At 38.4% G+C, this 21,265-nt stretch overlaps 1 protein-coding gene across 2 annotated transcripts in view; it reads right to left on the bottom strand.

Moving 5' to 3' along the window:
- The window catches only part of UNC5C (unc-5 netrin receptor C), a 431,180-nt gene that overhangs the window by 328,632 nt on the left and 81,283 nt on the right, over nt 1-21,265 (bottom strand). The window lies entirely within an intron of this gene.

Below are 21,265 nucleotides of genomic sequence, written 5' to 3'. Positions count from 1 at the left end.
ACTGGCAGGAGTACACAAAGAGTTGGACATGACTGAGCACACATTTATTACAATATAGTGTGGTGAGTTGGTAACAGCATTGCTCTCAACTTTGTGAGCAACTAGCAATCTTAGAAATATCTAAGTATTTTTCAACAATTTTCTACATGTGTAACATTCTAATTACTTACTCATGGATTAGGTATTTGTATGAAATATAATTCAAATAACATTAAACAACTTGGCAATTATTTTAAAGAGTAACGGGTTATTTTTCAGAATAGCCAATGAGTCAAAATATATACTCACAGGTACTAGATTAAGATTCCTTTTTCTTTGTGAAAATGAATTTTTCTTTGGATCAAATACAAGAAAACTGCATTTTTTAAAAGGGGTAAGAGTAACAAGTAACCACAAAGGCCCCCAGGAGGACTCTCTGTGGGAAACTACCATCTTACAAGCCTGCTTCTGAAATTGTTTGGATACATGGAATCAAAACTATAACTCTTCTGGGAGGAAATGAAGAATAAAGTGTGTTTTTCATATTTCCTTGTAATAAACTTGCTCTTTGAACAGTTCTATTCATTTACACACATGCATATATTAAATTTAAAATAATTTTAATTATTTATATATTATACTATCATACTTTATATATAGTATATAAATATAATTTGTAAACATATCTAAATATATTTTATATATCAATTTAAATAACATAATAATAACTTTTCTTCCTTATTTTCTAGGAATAATCTAGTTAGCTAGCAATCTGCTTATTTCTCTTTTATCTAAGCCAATGCCAACTGTTTACGGATCTTAATTACAGATACAAAATCCCTTTTGCCAAACAATATGACATAATCATGGAAGAGACATCCCATCGTTTTCATAGGTCTGTCCACACTCAGTGAGAGCGGTTTCTACAAGGGTGTGTATAATAGAGGGAGGAAACCTTGTAGGCCGTCTTAGAATTCTATCTACTATATGTATGCTGCTGCTGCTGCTGCTGCTAAGTCACGTCAGTCGTGTCTGACTCTGTGCAACCCCATAGACGGCAGCCCACCAGGCTCCCCCATCCCTGGGATTCTCCAGGCAAGAACATTGGAGTGGATTGCCATTTCTTTCTCCAATGCATGAAAGTGAGAAGTGAAAGTGAAGTTGCTCAGTTGTGTCCGACTCTTAGCGACCCCATGGACTGCAGCCTACCAGGCTCCTCTGTCCATGGATTTTCCAGGCAAGAGTACTGGAGTGGGGTGCCAGTGCCTTCTCCCACTACATGTATACAAAAATCTTATTATTTACAAAAATTATAAACAGAGTAATAATTTCTACATAGGCACACAAGATGGTTTAAAATATTTCAGATACTTTCTGATATTTCAGCATATAACATTCTGAAAAATCACATTTTCTTATTATAGAAAATATTCCTTAGTATTAATTTTAAATTATTGACAATGACAACTATTCTATTTCGTTAAGTACTCTGAAGATGTAAACTGGTCCTCTGTTTAGTTTTTCACATAGACTTGAAGAGAAGACTTCTTAAAGCAAAATACCTTTTCCTCCAAAGACAATGTAAGGCATGAATTTTATAATAACTTACATATTATTAGACTGATCTTCCTGTGAAATTAAGATGTGACATAGTCCTTTTCCAATATGGAGCAGAGGGCAGGAATGAGTCAAATACATGTCAGAAGAGAAAATCAGGGAAATAAATTGTTGTGGTCTTGGTGATTAAAATACTGTATTATGAACACATTATAATCAAATGTCAGTATGAAAATATTCTCCTAAGTAAAATTATAAATTATTGTTGGCTCATGCAAAATAACATCCAGAAGAGAATCAAGTATTCACATAAATAAAATTTTGGTTTTACCTTAGAAATATCTCAAGGTGATAAAATGAGATTAACGGTAGTATAAAAAATGATACATCCTCATTATTTCCTGGTCAGCCAAGTCATTTAGGATTTTTCTAGTGAAAACAACAACAACTCTGGGACTTTCATTGGCAAGTCCACCTTGAGCATGCAGTTGCACAGCTCAAACCAGGTGTTTCTCTAATCCTCTGTCAGACCCAGCGCTGACCACACAGGAGGAACTCCAACAGAGTTGATGCAGGTGATATTACTGATGGTGCTCCTAATACTGCCGGCAAAATCAGGCTGCTTCCCCACCCAAGATATTCTCTTATGTGTGGGTATTTAACCAAATAAGAGGAAACATTTCTTTACCCCTTTTGATTTTCTCATTTTTATCCTGCGGTTGTATGATTGGAACTTGGAATTACTTATTGACTTTTTACTTGTTTACTGATTCCCACAATCCTTTCCTCAATCAACATGATAGATCCTTGGAGGTTTTTAGGTGAGGAAGTAGAAAGAAAATGATATGCTGTATTACCATAAAATACAACCACATTAAAAAAGAGCTAATGCTGCTTTTTAACTGTTATTGAATGAGCAAAATATTTCCTTAATACTTGCTCATTTCCCTCCCTCTCTCTATATAAATACATTCTGTTTGACATATGCATATGTAAACAGATTATACCTAAGTGGATACACAGTAAATAGTTACAAATAAATTTAGATACCAAAAAATTAAAACTCAAACCAGTCACAAGATAATGGCATAATGTACACTATGGATTTACTTATAAATTCAAGAAATATTTGAGTGATAAATATGTTCTTGGTACTAGATTAGGTATCAGGAATTAAAACATAAACAGGACCCTCTCTTTCCCTATAAAGGCCCTTATCAGCCTAAAAGCATTTTAGTGGATAATATAGTCAAGTTAGCTTTAAACATTAAAATGAAATCCTCAGGAGTAATTCCTAGTCAAAGATAAGTTCTTGTAATACGGAAACATACAGGAAATACCTATCTTAAGGGAAAGTCAAATAAAGCTTTCTAGATTAAGTAAGTAAGTAAGTCTGTAATGTTTTAGATCTTTCCAAAAAAAAAAAAATTACTAACAAATATCCTGGGTTTAGGTGACAAATTTAAAAATGACCTATGTAGCTGATTTTCTTCAAATGTATTCAAATAATTAATGAATAACCTTTCTCTTATTGATAAATGTATTCGAGAAATTTAAATGTATATGTAAGTGTGCTCTTTGATTCTCCAGATTACTTGATTAAGGTAGATAGTCAAACACATACTAGAAAATCACCACATGCATTCAAGCACTTGAACGTGAAATAACACACAGTCGGTGAACATTTAGGGGTCATAAAGGGGTGACGGCCTTGAGGCTGCTCTGCTAGTCTTCAAATCTTAGAGGGTGACAGTGTTTTCAATCTGTCTGCCTTTTAAACAAGGAAACTTGGGAATATCTCCAATGATCATTTGATTTGTTTCTGTCTGGGCAGGTAGACCTCCAACATGCTGTGGCTCCCCACCTGCTAAACCCTAGGCTTTTATGTTGGTGAAAAACCAGGCTTCCAGTAACACAGAGGGTTAAATAAAGGGCTGATGAATAGTCAATGATTGGAGTGGCAACCAGGCTGCAGGATTCAACTGCAACCTCTGTCCCAGGACAAGTGGTCATGGGATAGTGAAGCAGCTAAATGTATAACAGCAGTGGTTACTAGGGAGGACAAGAAGCTGCTGCTGCTAAAAGAAAGGATTCTCAGGAAGTAGTAGAGGCAGGAGAGGTCTCAGCTTAGGAAGACACAAGCCTCTTCTAATTCAAAGGGCAAGAAGTCCAACTGTGCAACGCGTGGTGGACACAGGATGAGGTATGAGCGGAGGCTGAAATTCAGGTAATAAACCATGGGCAGAAGGATGCACAAGCAGGCATGCATGCTAAGTCGTTTCAGTCGAGTCCAACTCTACAACCCTGTGGACTGTAGCCTGCCAGTCTCCTCTGTCCGTGGGATTCTCCAGGTAAGAATGGATTGCCATGCCCTCCTCGAAGGGATCTTCCCAACCAAGGGATTCAACCTTCATCTCTTAAGTCTCCTGCTTTGGCAGGCATGCTCTTTACCATTAGCCCCACCTGGGAAGCCCAAACCCATTCGAATGGAAAACAGGAAAATGGAAAATGGAGCAGAGGACAGGGCTGGAAGCCTAGGGAACCCTAGTACTGCAAAATCCTCCAAGTCAAAACTATGAATATTCCATGTGACTTACACGACTTGTGAGACAGAGATAAAGGGTGATGGGGCTTAAGAAAACGTGTGATTTTAGAATTCTCCTATCACTACAAATATAAGTTTCAGCATATGCCTTATAACAACATTTACATCCATTAACCATTCAATCATTTAATCAACAGGCCTACACTGACTCCTTACTTTCAAACCACAGTGTTGGGTACTTCCTGTATAAAGATGAATAGGAAGCAGGTCCTGCCCTCTTGGGACAGTCTAGGAAGGGAAAGAAATATGTAAATAAACTGGAGGTTTCTCTCCTAAGTATTTTTAAATTCTACAACTACATTATTAAATTATTTATATCCAGTTAAATAAAGAAGCATTCAATAAAATGATTGCTGATGATTACTATAGACAAGCACTCTCAGGAAGTATGTAATGCTTAAAATTCTCCAAGCCAGGCTTCAACAATAAGTGAACCGTGAACTTCCTGATGTTCAAGCTGGTTTTAGAAAAGGCAGAGGAACCAGAGATCAAATTGCCAACATCTGCTGGATCATGGAAAAAGCAAGAGAATTCCAGAAAAACATCCATTTCTGCTTTATTGACTATGCCAAAGCCTTTGACTGTGTGGATAACAATAAACTGGAAAATTCTGAAAGAGATGGGAATACCAGACCACCTGACCTGCCTCTTGAGAAATCTGTATGCAGGTCAGGAAGCAACAGTTAGAACTGGACATGGAACAATAGACTGATTCCAAATAGGAAAAGGAGTATGTCAAGGCTGTATATTGTCACCCTGCTTATTTAACTTATATGCAGAGTACATCATGAGAAATGCTGGGCTGGAAGAAACACAAGCTGGTATCAAGATTGCCGGGAGAAATATCAATCACCTCAGATATGCAGATGACACCACCCTTATGGCAGAAAGTGAAGAGGAACTAAAAAGCCTCTTGATGAAAGTGAAAGAGGAGAGTGAAAAAGTTGGCTTAAAGCTCAACATTCAGAAAACGAAGATCATGGCATCCGGTCCCATCACTTCATGGGAAATAGATGGGGAAACAGTGGAAACAGTGTCAGACTTTATTTTTCTGGGCTCCAAAATCACTGCAGATGGTGACTGCAGCCATGAAATTAAAAGACGCTTACTCCTTGGAAGGAAAGTTATGACCAACCTAGATAGCATATTCAAAAGCAGAGACATTACTTTGCCATTTGTTGTTCGTCTAGTCAAGGCAATGGTTTTTCCTGTGGTCATGTATGGCTGTGAGAGTTGGATTGTGAAGAAGGCTGAGCGCTGAAGAATTGATGCTCTTGAACTGTGGTGTTGGAGAAGACTCTTGAGAGTCCCTTGGACTGCAAGGAGATCCAACTAGTCCATTCTGAAGGAGATCAGCCCTGGGATTTCTTTGGAGGGAATGATGCTGAGGCTGAAACTCCAGTACTTTGGCCACCTCATGCGAAGAGTTGACTCATTGGAAAAGACTCTGATGCTGGGAGGGACTGGGGCAAGAGGAGAAGGGGACGACAGAGGATGAGATGGCTGGATGGCATCACTGACTCGATGGACATGAGTCTGAGTGAACTCCAGGAGTTGGTGATGGACAGGGAGGCCTGGCGTGCTGCGATTCATGGGGTCGCAAAGAGTAGGACACGACTGAGCGACTGATCTGATCTGATCTGATCTGATCCATGTAAATACTTTTATATAAGCTGAAAATATGAGCTTACATAGAGAACAACATCCTTTATTATTCGCAAGTTTCATTTTTACCACATGAAAAGAAACATCTCATTTTATTGACCCATTTTATTGGGTGTGGAAACTATTGGTAGTGAACTGTAGCATAAGGCTCATCTAAAAAGCTCTGTTTGGGCTTGCTTTTAAGGAAAATACTTGGTGAAGTCTAAGTTGGCCTGCTGGGAGGAGTTAGAACATCATTGGCAGGCTGCAGAGTAATGAATTGGTTCCTACGGAAATGAAATTGTTACTGTTCGTTTTTGTCATTTACAATTGATTCATGTGCTGTATCTGGCATTTTAATCTTAGCATTCGTGAGCCATTCCATCTTTCTTTAAGACATGAGAATTAGTCAAAGACAGTTAAAAGACAAGTATCGAGCATCATTAAGGAGAGTCTGATTAGCAAAGTTTCTTTTCAGGTCATAGGAATTGCTTTTTGACAGTACCCTGTGTGGTATATGAAAGGCATTTTTTAAGCTAAAAAAGTAAGAGGATCTAAAATAGTGCTGTTTTAAATTCTTAAACTTATGAACATAATCACATGTGTATCATGTCCAACTCTTTGCAACTCCATGGACTGTAGCCCACAGGCTCCTCTGTCCATGGAGTTTTCCTGGCACAGACACTGGAGTGGGTTGCCATTTCCTCCTCCGGGGGATCTTCCAGACCCAGGGATCAAACCGGTGTCTTTTGTGTCTCCTGCATTAGCAGGTGGGTTCTTTACCAGCTGAGCCACTGGGGAAGCCCATAATCCACAGAAAGTATAAATTAATATGGGGTATAATTTCATAAATAATACTTTCAAATGTCATAGATGCATTTCTTAAATGTAAATAAATTCATATCATTTTGTAATTGAAATGACATGTGAATTATTTGTTTGAATTTCTCTTACAAATCAGTCTTTATTTTCTTATCATGATCATGAAGAAAATTCCAAATAAGACTTTTGCTTCAACCTAAACCTACTAAGGAGTACCTTCCCACCTATTCTTCTTATAAATTGTGAAACTAAAATAATAATAACAATTTAAAAATGAACGAATAATTTTCAGAACTTAGAACATTTACTAGTGTTCTGAATGGTGTTAAGCACTATGTTATAACTTTGGGCAAAATAAATGAAGAGTTTTGATGTACAAGTGAAAAAGCATAATCAAGTGTTAAATAATGAAATAGAAATCCTTTTGGAGCTTTTCACAGAGAGATGATCCAGGCTGAACATGCATCCCCAGAGATGGTGAGAACCACGTGACTGCCTGACATGCTACTATCAGGGCCCAGAGTCCCAAATGAAACTGTACAGGTCAGTTGCAGGCCATGTTAAGTAAAGAATAAAAAATTTAAAACAAATGGCCACAAAGACAGGAATACCCATGAGGGGCAGAAGGTGAATTACTTTAAATAGACTCCCTATATTATCCATCCCTGTCGGGGGATAGATTTTCAAGCCGTATTGCAGCCTCTAACTTCTATCTCCCTGAAAATGAAGGCATGAAGAGGTTTAACTGTGGAAACTGTCACACTAATACACTTTAAAATAGACAATTATCCGAATTCTCTAACGTAATAAAATGAGATTACAATACGTAGACAAAAAAAGAATACACAGTCAATAAAGTCCCTCTGAAAGTATGGAATTTTGTGGTACACTATGCTATACTGTGAGGTGCACAAAAAAAGTTCTAGCTCCTTTTTATGTATTTGTCTTTTCATCCATGTCAAAGGAAGCCAAATAGTCTTTTTCTCACTCTCATCCTTTCTGAACAGTCTTGGTGGTTCTTTGAAGTTAATTTGAGCCATTATTTTTGGTAACACGTGGGATGGGTGAAAATTAGTAGAAAACACCCAGTACATTTTATTTTCTTTCTAATTTCAGGGCCAGAACTACAGATGAACAGTTTCCCCCATGAGCTTCCTCTTCTCTTCACCCTTGCTCAGGACCTGAATGTGTATTTAGTTTTCACCAGTTTTCAGGGTTTCTCTTTACCCGACATGCTAAGTCATTTCAGTCATGTCAGACTCTGCAAGCCTATAGACTGTAGCCTACCAGGCTCCCCTGTCTATGGAATTCTACAGGCAAGAATACTAGAATGGGTTGTCATTCTCTTCTACAGGGGATCTTCCCAACCCAGGGATCGAACCTGTCTCTTATATCTCCTGCCTATATTGGCAGGCAGGTTCTTTACCTGGGAGGCCCCTGTCTTTACCATACCTTGACCTTAAAACTTGACTTCCCCATATCTCACCCTGTAGTTTCCAAAGTGCCAGCAACTTAATCAAATAAACTGAGTCATCCCCAAAGGCTCATACCTGGACAATAGCTATAAGTGTGTTTCAACAATAAAGTTTTAGGTATGAACTACTCTTGAACACTGAAAACTTAAGCCCAGAGAGAAGATATATTTTGAAGATCTTCAAATAAGCATCAGATCAGATCAGATCAGTCACTCAGTCGTGTCTGACTCTTTGCGACCCCATGAATCGAAGCACGGCAGGCCTCCCTGTCCATCACCAACCCCCAGAGTTCACTCAGACTCATGATCATCGAGTCAGTGATGCCATCCAGCCATCTCATCCTCTGTTGTCCCCTTCTCCTCCTGCCCCCAATCCCTCCCAGCATCAGAGTATTTTCAGGGAATCAACTCTTCGCATGAGGTGGCCAAAGCATCATTCCTTCCAAAGAAATCCCAGGACTGATCTCCTTCAGAATGGACTGGTTGGATCTCCTTGCAGTCCAAGGGACTCTCAAGAGTCTTCTCCAACACCACAGTTCAAAAGCATCAATTCTTCGGCGCTCAGCTTTCTTCACAGTCCAACTCTCGCATCCATACATGACCACTGGAAAAACCATAGCCTTGACTAGACGGACTTTTGTTGGCAAAGTAATGTCTCTGCTTTTGAATATGCTATCTAGGTTGGTCATAACTTTTCTTCCAAGGAGTAAGCGTCTTTTAATTTCATGGCTGCAATCACCATCTGCAGTGATTTTGGAGCCCCCCAAAATAAAGTCTGACACTGTTTCCACTGTTTCCCCATCTATTTCCCATGAAGTGATGGGACCAGATGCCATGATCTTCATTTTCTGAATGTTGAGCTTTAAGCCTATATCTAAACTGAATCCACGAAAATTAAAATTTAACTTTCTGACATCCTTAACTTAGTGAATGTTTTAATTAAATCACTTAATAAACATTCCTAGATGGTGCAGAGGTAAAGAATCTGCCTGCTAATGCAAGAGATGCAAAAGACTCAGTTTCGATCCCTGGGTCAGGAAGATCGCCTTTAGGAAATGGCAACCCACTCCAGTATTCTTGCCTGGAGAATTACCATGGACAGAGGAGCCTGGTGGGCTATAGTCCATTGGGTTGCAGAGTCAGAAATGACTGAGTGACTGAGCACACAATAACGCACACATGCTAATATACAGAACAATGTTTTAGTGCTGGGAATACTGCCTTAAAATAAGCAAACATCTTGGTATTTATGAAGCTTAAAATTTCATAAAGGTATCAGGCAATAGATAAGATATCTAATAACAGACATTCAATATATATGCTACAATAAACTTCACATATGTGGGATGATAATAAAGAGATAAATTTAGATATTTGTAACTTTTAAAATTCATCTTCAGAATTTAATTCCATTTTCCCTTATGTAACATTATTGAAAGCTGAGCAAGAAGAACCCAATGTAGGCAGTAAAAATTTAGATGTTTAGGAAACATATATTTAGCACCTAGTACTATCTACCAGCTTCTATGCTTGAGTTGAACTATGGATACAAGGGTGAATAAGGTAAAAATAATCCCATCTCAAAGGAAACTCATACTACTGTATTTTTAAAAGCCATTCGTAAATCTAATTATAGTGATAATTTCAGCAACTAGAGATATTTTCTTTCTTAATAAACATGATGATTTTAAGATATGTCCACAATTTCTTTGATGCTATTCCCTTCATGGGTTAGAGCCTATCTGCATTCCAGTTGGGTGGGAATTGGGTCTAGTGACTCCCTTGTAACGGAGGGAAGGATGTGGATGTGAACAAGAACAATTCTAGAGAGTCGGTCATGGGAGGCATGGTGCTTCCTGCTTGTCCTCTTGCTCTCTGTTAGGTCACTTGCTCAGTGGAAGCCAGCTGGCATGTCATGAGGATATTCAAACCATGATGAGCAACTGAAGCCTCCTGCCATCAGCCACATAAGTGAGCCAACTTGGAGGAAGACCCTCCAGTCATAGTCAGGCTTTCAGAGGACCCTGGCCTCTGCCGACAAGCTTGACTACTGCCTCATGACAGATCCTGTCAGGCCATATAACAGGCTCTAGGTTCATCCACTTCACTAGAACGGACTTGAATTTGTTCCTTTTATGGCAGAGTAATATTCCATTGTATATATGAACAACTTTATCCATTCATTGTTGATGGACATCTAGGTTGCTTTCATGTCTTAAGAAAAATCACAATTGTAAAAGACACATGTACCCCAATGTTCATTACATTCATTATTCTGTAACAACATATCCCATAGTTGACAAATAATGCTGCATAGATCCTAAAGCTAAGTTTGAAAAAGCCACAAAATTATGCGACAGTTAAGTGAAGTCCAAATATTCCCTCTATAAAGTATTGTTTATAAAGTATTTCCTACGAAGGCTCTGAGGAAGGGTCAGTATTTTAAAGGGGGGGACAAAAGGGCAATTTAACATGGATCCATTAAAGTGTAACTTGGACTATTTGGTCAGCAGAGGACGGAACACACCATAAGGACATCACAACATCACAAACGATGGGGACTGCACCTTTGACTTAGATGCTGCCCTGGAAGGGGGAACTCTCCTTGAGTAGCTCTAGTGTGAGTGTGAGAAAAAGACGGTGGATGATAAAGGGCAGAGAGAAGGGCCAGGAAAAAAACTGCAGCTTATGTGATGGCAATAAATTATAGACATGAACAAAGTGAGTTCTCAAAACGAAGTGAGGCTATTTCATAATAGGTTTTGAGATGGGTCAGATATTTATCAAATTTTATATTTAACAAACATCTATAACCAGAGCAGGAAAACAAGCAACATTCTGGTTTGATAAATATTTTAAGGAGGTGATAGAGAAAACCCATTTCTAGCAAGACCAAATAACCCTTATGGTCTACTTGCTTAGCTAAGCAGAAATTACTAATTATTCTTTTTAAATTGTAAAAGCTGCCTTGATTTTTTAAAAAAGAAAAAAGTATGAAATATTTCATCTCCCAGCAAGATAGATTAATGGTGCTGAAAAAGTTCTTGCTATGTATGGTGAATGTAGGTAAACACTTAAATTTTTTTATCCTTGTCAAAGAAAGATATAAAGATGGAAACAATTATCCAAGCAAAATGAAGTCAACTTGGGAAATTTAGATATATTTTTCATACAACTTCTCAAATTTAAACATAGGAAAAATGGCTGAAACTTAAAACTCTATTTCTGAAGGCCAAGAATGAGAGAGGGACACAGTAAGCCAGAGGTGAAGAGGCTGGAATTAAAAGCAGAAAAAGGGGATTTTTCCTTGATAGTGTTGATTTTGGTTTGAACTTGAATTGATAAAATAATATAAATATATTATGTTATAAACATAAGTAAGTAAAAGCCTCAAGCATCACTATTAAATCTAAACAAAATCTAGCCCAGCAGATAATGGTAATTACAGTCAGAGCATATTTTGTATAGTTTCTGTTTATTTCCTTAATAAGGGCACAACCTATTTACAAATCTATTCAAAATTTACAGCAATTAAAAGCATTGGTGTAAATTAAAATACCTGCTGAAGGAATATCAAACAAAACTCATTAAGAAGATGGAAATGGAAAATATTTGGTAGCTTCCATTTTATGGCTTTGCTGTAATAGTGTATCACAGATGTTATTTAAAGAAGAATATTTTCCATTCTAAAATATTTTAATTAATCCACAGAAGTGTAAGTTAAATTCCAGTGATAAAGGAGTAAGAGGTTGCTCATTTCACATTTTCATCACAAGTTCTACTTTTCTGTCTAAGATTTCAAAAATAGTCTTTTTTTTTTCCAAAATATTTTTGTATGAAATAAACTCCAAAAGTTCCAAAGTATTTATCTGACTTTTTTGCCAAGATTCTTCTAAATGGAAATCATGAGAGATAGATGACTACTCATTTTTCAACTATGTAACTTTTCAGACATTGAGGCAATGAAAAGTTGTGTCTTTTAGGTAGTAGTTTGGTCTCGTTATTCTCCACGTATTTCAATATCATATGTTTCTGAAGTGAGGATATGAAGACTAAAGAATGGAAATCCAGAATGAATGGTTCATTATATCCTTTGTAGGATCATTTCACTGTAGCATGTTCCTGTGCCGAGCCCCATGGTACACATATAAATCCACCTTTCAATCATTTGTGTGGGTTAATGACACTGAGTAATAGCACATTAGCAAAGTGCCATTCCAGACAGCAGCCAGGCACGCCAAACAGATAATCTGACAATCGTTACAGATTCATTTTCCACCAACAGAAACACTGTTCAGGCTTATTAACTGGCAAATCTGCATAAGGCACAGCATAGAGCACAGAGCCTCCATTAAAAGTAGCAATTTATCTCATTAATGTAATTTACAAGGATATTTGGCCCATTTTATTGTTTTAAAATCTAAAAAAAAAAAATGCTCCTATTCAACAAAGCCGTTTATTTATAGCAAGTTCTTATCATGTCCCTTATGCTTCACTGAAATAAAAGGATCATAAATTGGTTAATAACCAGACTGTTACTCAAATATCTTATATTTTGCTGCCAATGGTACAGAGCATTTGGAAGTTAACTCCTATTATGTTCCTCAAAATATAGAGGATGACAGACTCATCCGGTAATTAACGATGAAGCCTCTTTTTTTGGTTTTGACTTTCTCCTTATACTTTGCCTTAAAATTTCTCCTTGAAACTTGTGATCAGGGACCTACAGTACTGCGTATATCTGAAACATGTTTGTAAGAATGACACGCTTGCCTAAGACTTCTGCCCTATCCTCATCCCTGGTAGCCGGGGTCCTGTTTCATTTTAACATCTATGAACGGGAAGTTCACCAGTGAATATTCAAGTTCTCACTGAGGAGCTGAGCAAAATATTCCCTTTTTCTCTCTTGAGAGCTTGCTGCTTCTTTGTGCTTTATTAAATATGTGTTGTGTCCTTCCCTTTTTTTTTGCTGGGGTATGTCCTTGCATTTATCTTTAGATTTCATGATAAAAGCACATTTCATTTAGAATTCATGTCTTTAACAATGGTTTAATTTTCTTTCATTTTCTTCTGATTCAGGTACAAATTTATGTTAAATTGAGGTGACCTGTTCTTAAGTATTCATTTTGAAGAAATTTATCAAAAGACGAAGTCTTAGAGATGGTCACATACAGGCAGATTTTCAAACTTAGTGACCTCTGCTGAAGTTACTCCAGAAATATTAAGACCTCCACTCTTCTGTGGCATATTCCAAATCTAGTATCAGTTGCATTGTAGACGTCTACATGGGGGAGACAGTAGCCATTAATGATTTAAATTGTGAGAGGGTGAGGTCAATACAGTGTTTCAGAAGGACAGAATTCTGGAAGGGAAACATTTGTTAGAATAATAGCTCCCAACTGAGAATCTGTTTCTTTTCAAGGTCTAGCTCCCTCACAAAGATCACAGGGGTTTTCAACCCTGATAGGCTGCAATCACAGAACACATTTTTTTCCTCAGCCTTCAATGTTTTCTGTGTTGAAGACACTGATATCTCATATAATCAAATTGCTTACTTATATCACCTAAACCTTCAGTGATAAATTCTTCCTTCAATGGTTCTATAATTAATGTTTACCTTTCACTCAGAAAGCATTAGTGTTATTATTTTTCCCCTTATGTTTATATTGTGCAAAAAAAAAAAAAAAAATCTGTTTCCATTCCTCAGAGTTGATATACCTTCTGTGACTGGCCCTCTGCCACACAGTTGAGATGCAGTTAAACTGGGCTTCACATATGTACACATCTATATATGCTCACACTTCTTTTTTGGTTATATATATAGTTTAAAAAGACACGTAACAACTGGATAGAAACCAACACCTTAAGAACCAGACAATACATGCTGTGCTGTGCTTATTTGCTCAGTCTTGTCCAGCTCTTTGTGACCCCATGGACTGTAGCCTGCCAGGCTGCCAGACTCCTCTGTCCATGGGGATTCTCCAAGCAAAAATACTGGAGTGGGTTGCCATGCCCTCCTCCAGGGGATCTTCCCAACCCAGGGATCGAACCCAGGTCTCCCGCATTGCAGGCAGATTCTTTACCATCTGAGCCACCAGGCAAGCCCAGACAATACATAATTACATACAAACAAAAGCATAAAATAAAAATAATGAATAATTTTAAAACACTTAGGAAAATACATGGATTATAATGTAGAGCTCATTAAATGTTATAAAATGAACCTACTTGCCCACCTAGCACCAGAGCAAGAAAACGGATTTTACCAGAATCCCAGAAGTTGCCCTCCTGCTGTCTTCAAGTTCTATGTGTCCAACTAATCGCTGTTCTAAACACCAATACCACAGATTTCGTTTTCTCTGTTTTTGAATGTTTTGTGTTTGTTTTACAGTGCCTTGCTTTAATAAATGTTGGTTTATCTCTATCACGCAGCACATTCCTGGTAAAGGCGTTTCCACCTCTTTGTCTTCACCACAGCCTGCTCTGTACTCTAATAAGCAGCTCCATCTGGGAGTCATCCTAGGGTTCTACCTCCTGCTCTGTTCACTCGTAGCTGAGGTCAAATGTCTCTGCTTTCCTGAAGATAAAGGCAAAATCTAATTTTAAATTAGGAGGTGTCTTTATACTCTGTGCTCTGAAAACTGACTTAAGAAACTCCAGGGACCCTGTGAAAAATCCATAATTGAAGAGAATATGTGAGAACATGGAATATGAATCAGAGACCCATTCTGGGTCTTGCTTTAGCCATTCCTTCTTTGCTCCATCTCCCAGTCTATACAGAGGAAGTAATAATGACACTTAATTTGGAGAGCTGCAGAGAGAACAAAACGATGGCATATATTAAAAATCCTATGGCTGTATGAAAGCTTACATGCCGGGCCCTTTCTCTTCACTTTCTTTCTATCACATTCAGAATATTCAAAAACAAAAGCAGCAAGTACAACTTGCTCCTAGGAAACCTCTATGACGAGCATTAATTTTTCATATGATTAATTTTCATTAATTGTTTTAATTCTCCCCCTGCTTGACCCTGAATAAAAACTATTACCAGCTTATTCATTCCTTGAATAGACACCATGATCACTAATGATAACAAGAAGGTCCCCACTAAATTTCTCAGAGGAATAAAGTAGTTTTTTAAGTTCATGTAATTATGCCAAGCACATACTCTGTTCCCCTGCACACTACTGAGGATAGGCCAAGATTCCCAGTCAGATAAACAAATACTTCTGATTAAAGACTCTATGATGCAGTGATGCATTGTAATAACCTAACAGGGCTATTTTATTCAATTCTATTAATATTCACTAACCGAAGTCAGTTTGTCCAACTTCCTACTTCAAATATATCATTCAATCTCACTCCATTTCTTGGCCTTTCCTTTTAAACACATCCTTTCTAGAATTAGAGAACTTCCCCCTGGGCTCATTGCAGTTTCTCCAGTAATGAGCCCTATTTTCAGCTGTTAGTCATGCTCTCTTTCTTCAGATCTCTGATATATGGATTAGCTTCTCAGTAAATATTTCTGTTTGAAAGCAGTTGGTCTCCAGTCTTTGTAAAGTCTTAAAAAGGCCTGGCATATACCATCTCCACAGGGTATTTTGCAGTTGTAAAAGGAATGGTGGTTTGGAGATGACAGACAGTGAGTTATTTTCTTTGCCCCAGAAAATGATGGTAGCTTACAGATAAAACATTGCACAAATTACATAAAATCTCACATAACCAAATGAAAAATAATATAACTTTTTAGAGTTTGGGTGTCCATTAGCTTTGTCAGAGAACATAGCCCTAACCTCTACACCCTTTCCTAAATTTTAAAAATTCACATTTTGATATAGTTTCTAAAATGCTATAATTTAGTCATGCTACGAAAGGCCATACATCTCACATTAATCAAAACAATACAAAACAAAACAAAAATACACCAAAAAGTCCTTCGTGACATAAAAATTGCACAGGCTGAAAAACAGCTGATGTAATGGGAAGAGCCTGGAATTCAGAACCAGGACCAAATGCCAAGTGCATGGCCCTTCCTAGATGTGGAAATTTGGGCAAGTATCTCTTGTCCTCCTTCATAAAATAAGAGTGAGACTTGAATTGCAATTTGTCATTAAGATTTATTAATGGTTTACTTATTCATTGTTTTACCTATATTAACTTGTGTCTCATGACAAGATTGAATGTCCAGTGAAAGCAAACTATCATTTGTTACTAATCTGGGAGCTTAAAACATTTATGTGTGTGTATATGGAAAAAAAAAATCCCAATACGTATTGGTTTGGGGTGGTATTTTGTTCAGATCAGATCAAACCAATGTGATCACCTATATGGTTAATACTGTTTGGGAAGAGTCCCCCTGCCCACTTTTTTTTTTTTTTTTAATAGTATTGTTTTCAAGAAAAGAAAAGACATATGACTCTACTAGTAAAAATTACACTATATATAAGACAGATAACCAATAAGGACCTACCGTATAGCACAGGGAACTCTACTCAATATTCTGTGATAACCTATATAAGAAAAGGAACTTCCCTGGTGGCACAGATGGTAAAGAATCCACCTGTAATGCAGAAGACCTGGGTTCAATTCCTGGGTTGGGAAGATACCCTGGAGAAGGGCATGGCAACCCACTCCAGTATTCTTGCCTGGAGAATTCCCATGGATAGAGGAGTCTGGCAGGCTACAGTCCATGGAGTCGCAGACAGTTGGACACAACTGAGCAATTAAGCACAGCACAGCACACATATGAGAAAAGAATTTTAAAAAGAATGAATATGTGTGTTTGTATAACTGAATCATTTTGCTGTACATTTGAAACTAACACAACATTGTAAATCAACTAGTCAATTATACTCCAAAGAAAAAAAAGTTGTAGAACTGAAGATCTTTAATATTGTCATATGTCTAAGATCACATATTAAATGGTGGAAATGATATGTGAAAAATATAGTTGGTTAATATTAAATAATGCATATTATAGCAATAAGAATTTTCCCATACTTAAAAAAAAATCACCGTAACCCTCTGATATGTATACTACTCTTATCCCTAGTTTACAGGAAAGAAATCAAGTCTGGAAGCAATGAAGTAACTCTACAGAGTCACACAGAGTCTCTTTATCCTCTTCTACCTGCCTCCAGAGACTGTGCTCGTTTCTGTAGCCTGTATGAGAAAAAGCAATCTAACATCAAATTCATTTATTTGGATACATCCAGACAGCAAGGAGATCACACCAGTCAATCCTAAAGGAAATCAACCCTGAATATTCATTGGAAGGACTGATGCTGAAACTGAAGCTCCAAAACTCTGGCCACCTGATGCAAAGAGTCAACTCATTAGAAAAGACCTTGATGCTGGGAAAGATCTCAGGTAGGAGAAGGGGGCGACAGAGGATGAGATGATTGGGTGCTATTACTGACTCAATGGACATGAGTTTGAGCAAACTCTGGAAGATAGTCAAGGACAGAGAAGTCTGGCGTGATGCAATCCATGGAGTTGCAAAGAGTAGGACACAGCTGCTGAACAGCAACAACAACAAAGACCGAATTACAACAGTCTGTGAGATTACTAGTTTGTGACCCTGTGTGTCAGTGTGCCTGTGCACACATAAGGTATAAGAGAGAAAGCAAGTAAAAAGGAATATGAATTTTAACTTGCATAAAAATGTCTAAAGCTAACCATTAGGATGATTAAATCAGACTGCTCATAGATTTGGGGAAGGAACAGATGTATATATAAGGATACAGAGAGCCATATTTCTAAGACATTGGAGAACAATTTTGCCAACTGCCTGTGATATAGATTAGGCACCCTCTGGAGAAGCCTTTTTAGCCCAGTGAGTTTGTTATCCTTTTTATGTTACCTACACAGGCAGACTACTAATTTGGAAATAAGATTGCACTGTGAGAGTTAAAACTATCATGATCAATACAAAATAGATCACACGAAAGAAAATTGCAAAATTAAAGAGACTCCTGATCCCCAGGTCAAAGACTTAAGTGGTGATATTAACATAACCCAGAAAAGAATATGTCAGTGTAAGGAGGGATTAATGTGGAATGAAAAAAGGCAAAATGTCTGAGAAACTGAAGCTGGTGGAGCCAAGCTAAGAGCATTGTCTGAGGTGTGTCCCCAAGAGAGACAGAGTCTCCGCTGGCAGGGCTCACCACCTTCTAACCAAAACTCCTTTGGATGCTGCTGCCCTGGTCCTTCCACATTCATCAGACAACCTCCCCAGAGGGCAGACCACAATCCAGCCTTTTTTTCATCAAGCATATGTTACATTAGAATGTTCCTAAATTTAGAATAATGCTGTCTTTGTGAGCAGCATGATTTTTGTGAAAAAACTGCCATCCAGACACAACTGCCTTCAGCTGTTATATTTCAGCACACATTCTCCAGCTTCAGAGCACAGGCTTTGGAGCTGGAATTGCAGCTCTTGTGTTCACTAGTCACGTGACCTTGCACAAATTATGCAACCTGCACCAATAACAGTACCTTGTTTATATACTGATACTCTATTTAAAACCCTGACCCAGGAATCCATCCGAGGTCTCCTGCATTGCAGGCAGATTCCTGAATTGCAGGCTGATTCTTTACTGACTGAGCTACAAGGGAAGCCCCCATTTAAATGAGTTAATATGTGTGAAATGCTGAGAATGGTGCATGGCACATAGTGCTCAATACATTTTAACTGTTATTATTGTTGATGTTGATGTTATGGTTACTAGACTAGATTTTTAAGTTCTACCACTGTCCAAACACAGTTCAGTTCAGTTCAGTTCAGTCGCTCAGTCGTGTCCGACTCTTTGCAACCCCAGGAATCGCAGCACACCAGGCCTCCCTGTCCATCACCAACTCCTGGAGTCCACCCAAACTCATGTGCATTGAGTTGGTGATGCCATCCAGCCTATTCATCCTCTGTCATCCCCTTCTCCTCCTGCCCCTAATCCCTCCCAGCATCAGGGTCTTTTCCAATGAGTCAACTCTTCGCATGAGGTGGCCAAAGTATTGGAGTTTCAGCTTCAGCATCAGTTCTTCCAATGAACACCCAGCACTGATCTCCTTTAGCATGGACTGATTGGATCTGCTTGCAGTCCAAGGGACTCTCAAGAGTCTCCTCCAATACCACAGTTCAAAAGCATTAATTCTTTGGCACTTAGCTTTCTTCATAGTCCAACTTTCACATCCATACATGACCTCTGGAAAAATCACAGCCTTGACTAGATGGATCTTTGTGGGCAAAATAATGTCTCTGCTTTTTAATATGCTGTCTAGGTTGGTCATAACTTTCCTTCCAAGGAGTAAGCGTCTTTTAATTTCATGGCTGCAGTCACCATCTGCAGTGATTTTGGAGCCCAGAAAAATAAAGTCTGACACTGTTTCCACTGTTTCCCCATCTATTTCCCATGAAGTGATGGGACCAGATGCCATGATCTTCGTTTTCTGAATGTTGAGCTTTAAGCCAACTTTTTCACTCTCCTCTTTCACTTTCATCAAGAGGCTTTTGAGTTCCTCTTCACTTTCTGCCATAGGGTGGTGTTATCTGCATATCTGAAGTTTCTCCTGGCAATCTTGATTCCAGCCTATGCTTCTTCCAGCCCAGCGTTTCTCATGATGTACTCTGCATATAAGTTAAATAAGCAGGGTGACAATATACAGCCTTGACGTACTCCTTTTCCTATTTGGAACCAGTCTGTTGTTCCATGTCCAGTTCTAACTGTTGCTTCCTCACCCGCATATCGGTTTCTCAAGAGGCAGGTCAGGTGGTCTGGTATTCCCATCTCTTTCAGAATTTTCCACAGTATTGTGATCCACACAGTCAAAGGCTTTGGCATAGTCAATAAAGCAGAAATAGATGTTTTTCTGGAACTCTCTTGCTTTTTCCATGATCCAGCAGATGTTGGCAATTTGATCTCTGGTTCCTTTGCCTTTTCTAAAACCAGCTTGAACATCTGGAAGTTCATGGTTCATGTATTGCTGAAGCCTGGCTTGGAGAATTTTGAGCATTACTTTACCAGTGTGTGAGATGAGTGCAATTGTGCGGTAGTTTGAGCATTCTTTGGCATTGCCTTTCTTTGGGTTTGCAGTGAAAACTGACCTTTTCCAGTCCTGTGGCCACTGCTGAGTTTCCCAAACTGGTAACTATTGTCAATTTCCAAACCCAGTACTCAACTTCAAATATTTCTACAGTCCTTATACCATTCCCTCTTCATACTTCACTCTCCTCTACCTTTTGGTTTTTGCTCCCAAAGCTCCTTCCACCCCGGGGTTTTTTCTCAATTAGTGTTTCTTCTTTTCTGTAATACCCTTTGCCAACTCTTGCCCAAGGCTGGGCCTTCCCTGTGCCTTTGTCACCAGTCTTCCTGACACACAGAACAAGACTTAGAGATTGTCATTCTTTTTGTTTGTCCCTATCACTTTCCCCAAGATCACTCACTCACTAACCTCTCCTCTTTTAATATCTGCCAAGGCAGGAGACATAGGTTCAATTCCTGAGTTGGGAGACCTCTGGGAAAGGCAATGGCTATCCACTCCAGTATTCTTGTTTGGGAAATTTCATTGACACAGGAGCTTAGCAGGTTACAGTTCATGGGGTCATAAAAGAGCTGGACGTGACTTAGCGACTACACAACAACCTGACGTTTGTTTTCCATCATCAGTGAATGATATGCATGTATTTCAGTGGTTTAGGACTGTTTCACATTTCACTATATATCCCTCCCATCATCTTTACTGACAATATTGTTGACACTAATGATCCTTCCACTGTCTGGGTGGTTGTTTCTATTCCACACCCTTATTGTAAATTAAACTGATGTATATGCTCCCACAAGCAGCTCAGTTCATTTAAACTGGCACAAGTGCCTTTTATTTAATTCATCTGTTATTTTATTGTTTTATTATTTAGTTCTATCAGTAACAGACACAATGGTCCATTAAGTCCTGAATCTAGGATTATATTTGAACATCTACCTTTAGGAACTGTCTTATGCTTGCTACATTCTGACTGTGTGTCCCCTTCCTGAAATCTTAATGCCCCAGGTGACAGTATTAGTAGGTGGAGCATTCGGAAGGTGCTGGAACCCTCATGAATGGGACTAATACCTTACAAAAGAGGATCCAGAGAGACCCCAAGCTGCTTCTACCAAGAAGGACACTGAGAGGTGCTGGCTATGAGCCAG

The sequence above is a fragment of the Bos mutus genome, chromosome 6 (assembly GCF_027580195.1).
Source record: "Bos mutus isolate GX-2022 chromosome 6, NWIPB_WYAK_1.1, whole genome shotgun sequence".
NCBI classification, from domain to species: domain Eukaryota; kingdom Metazoa; phylum Chordata; class Mammalia; order Artiodactyla; family Bovidae; genus Bos; species Bos mutus.
This window is presented reverse-complemented; position numbering and strand designations above follow the sequence as displayed.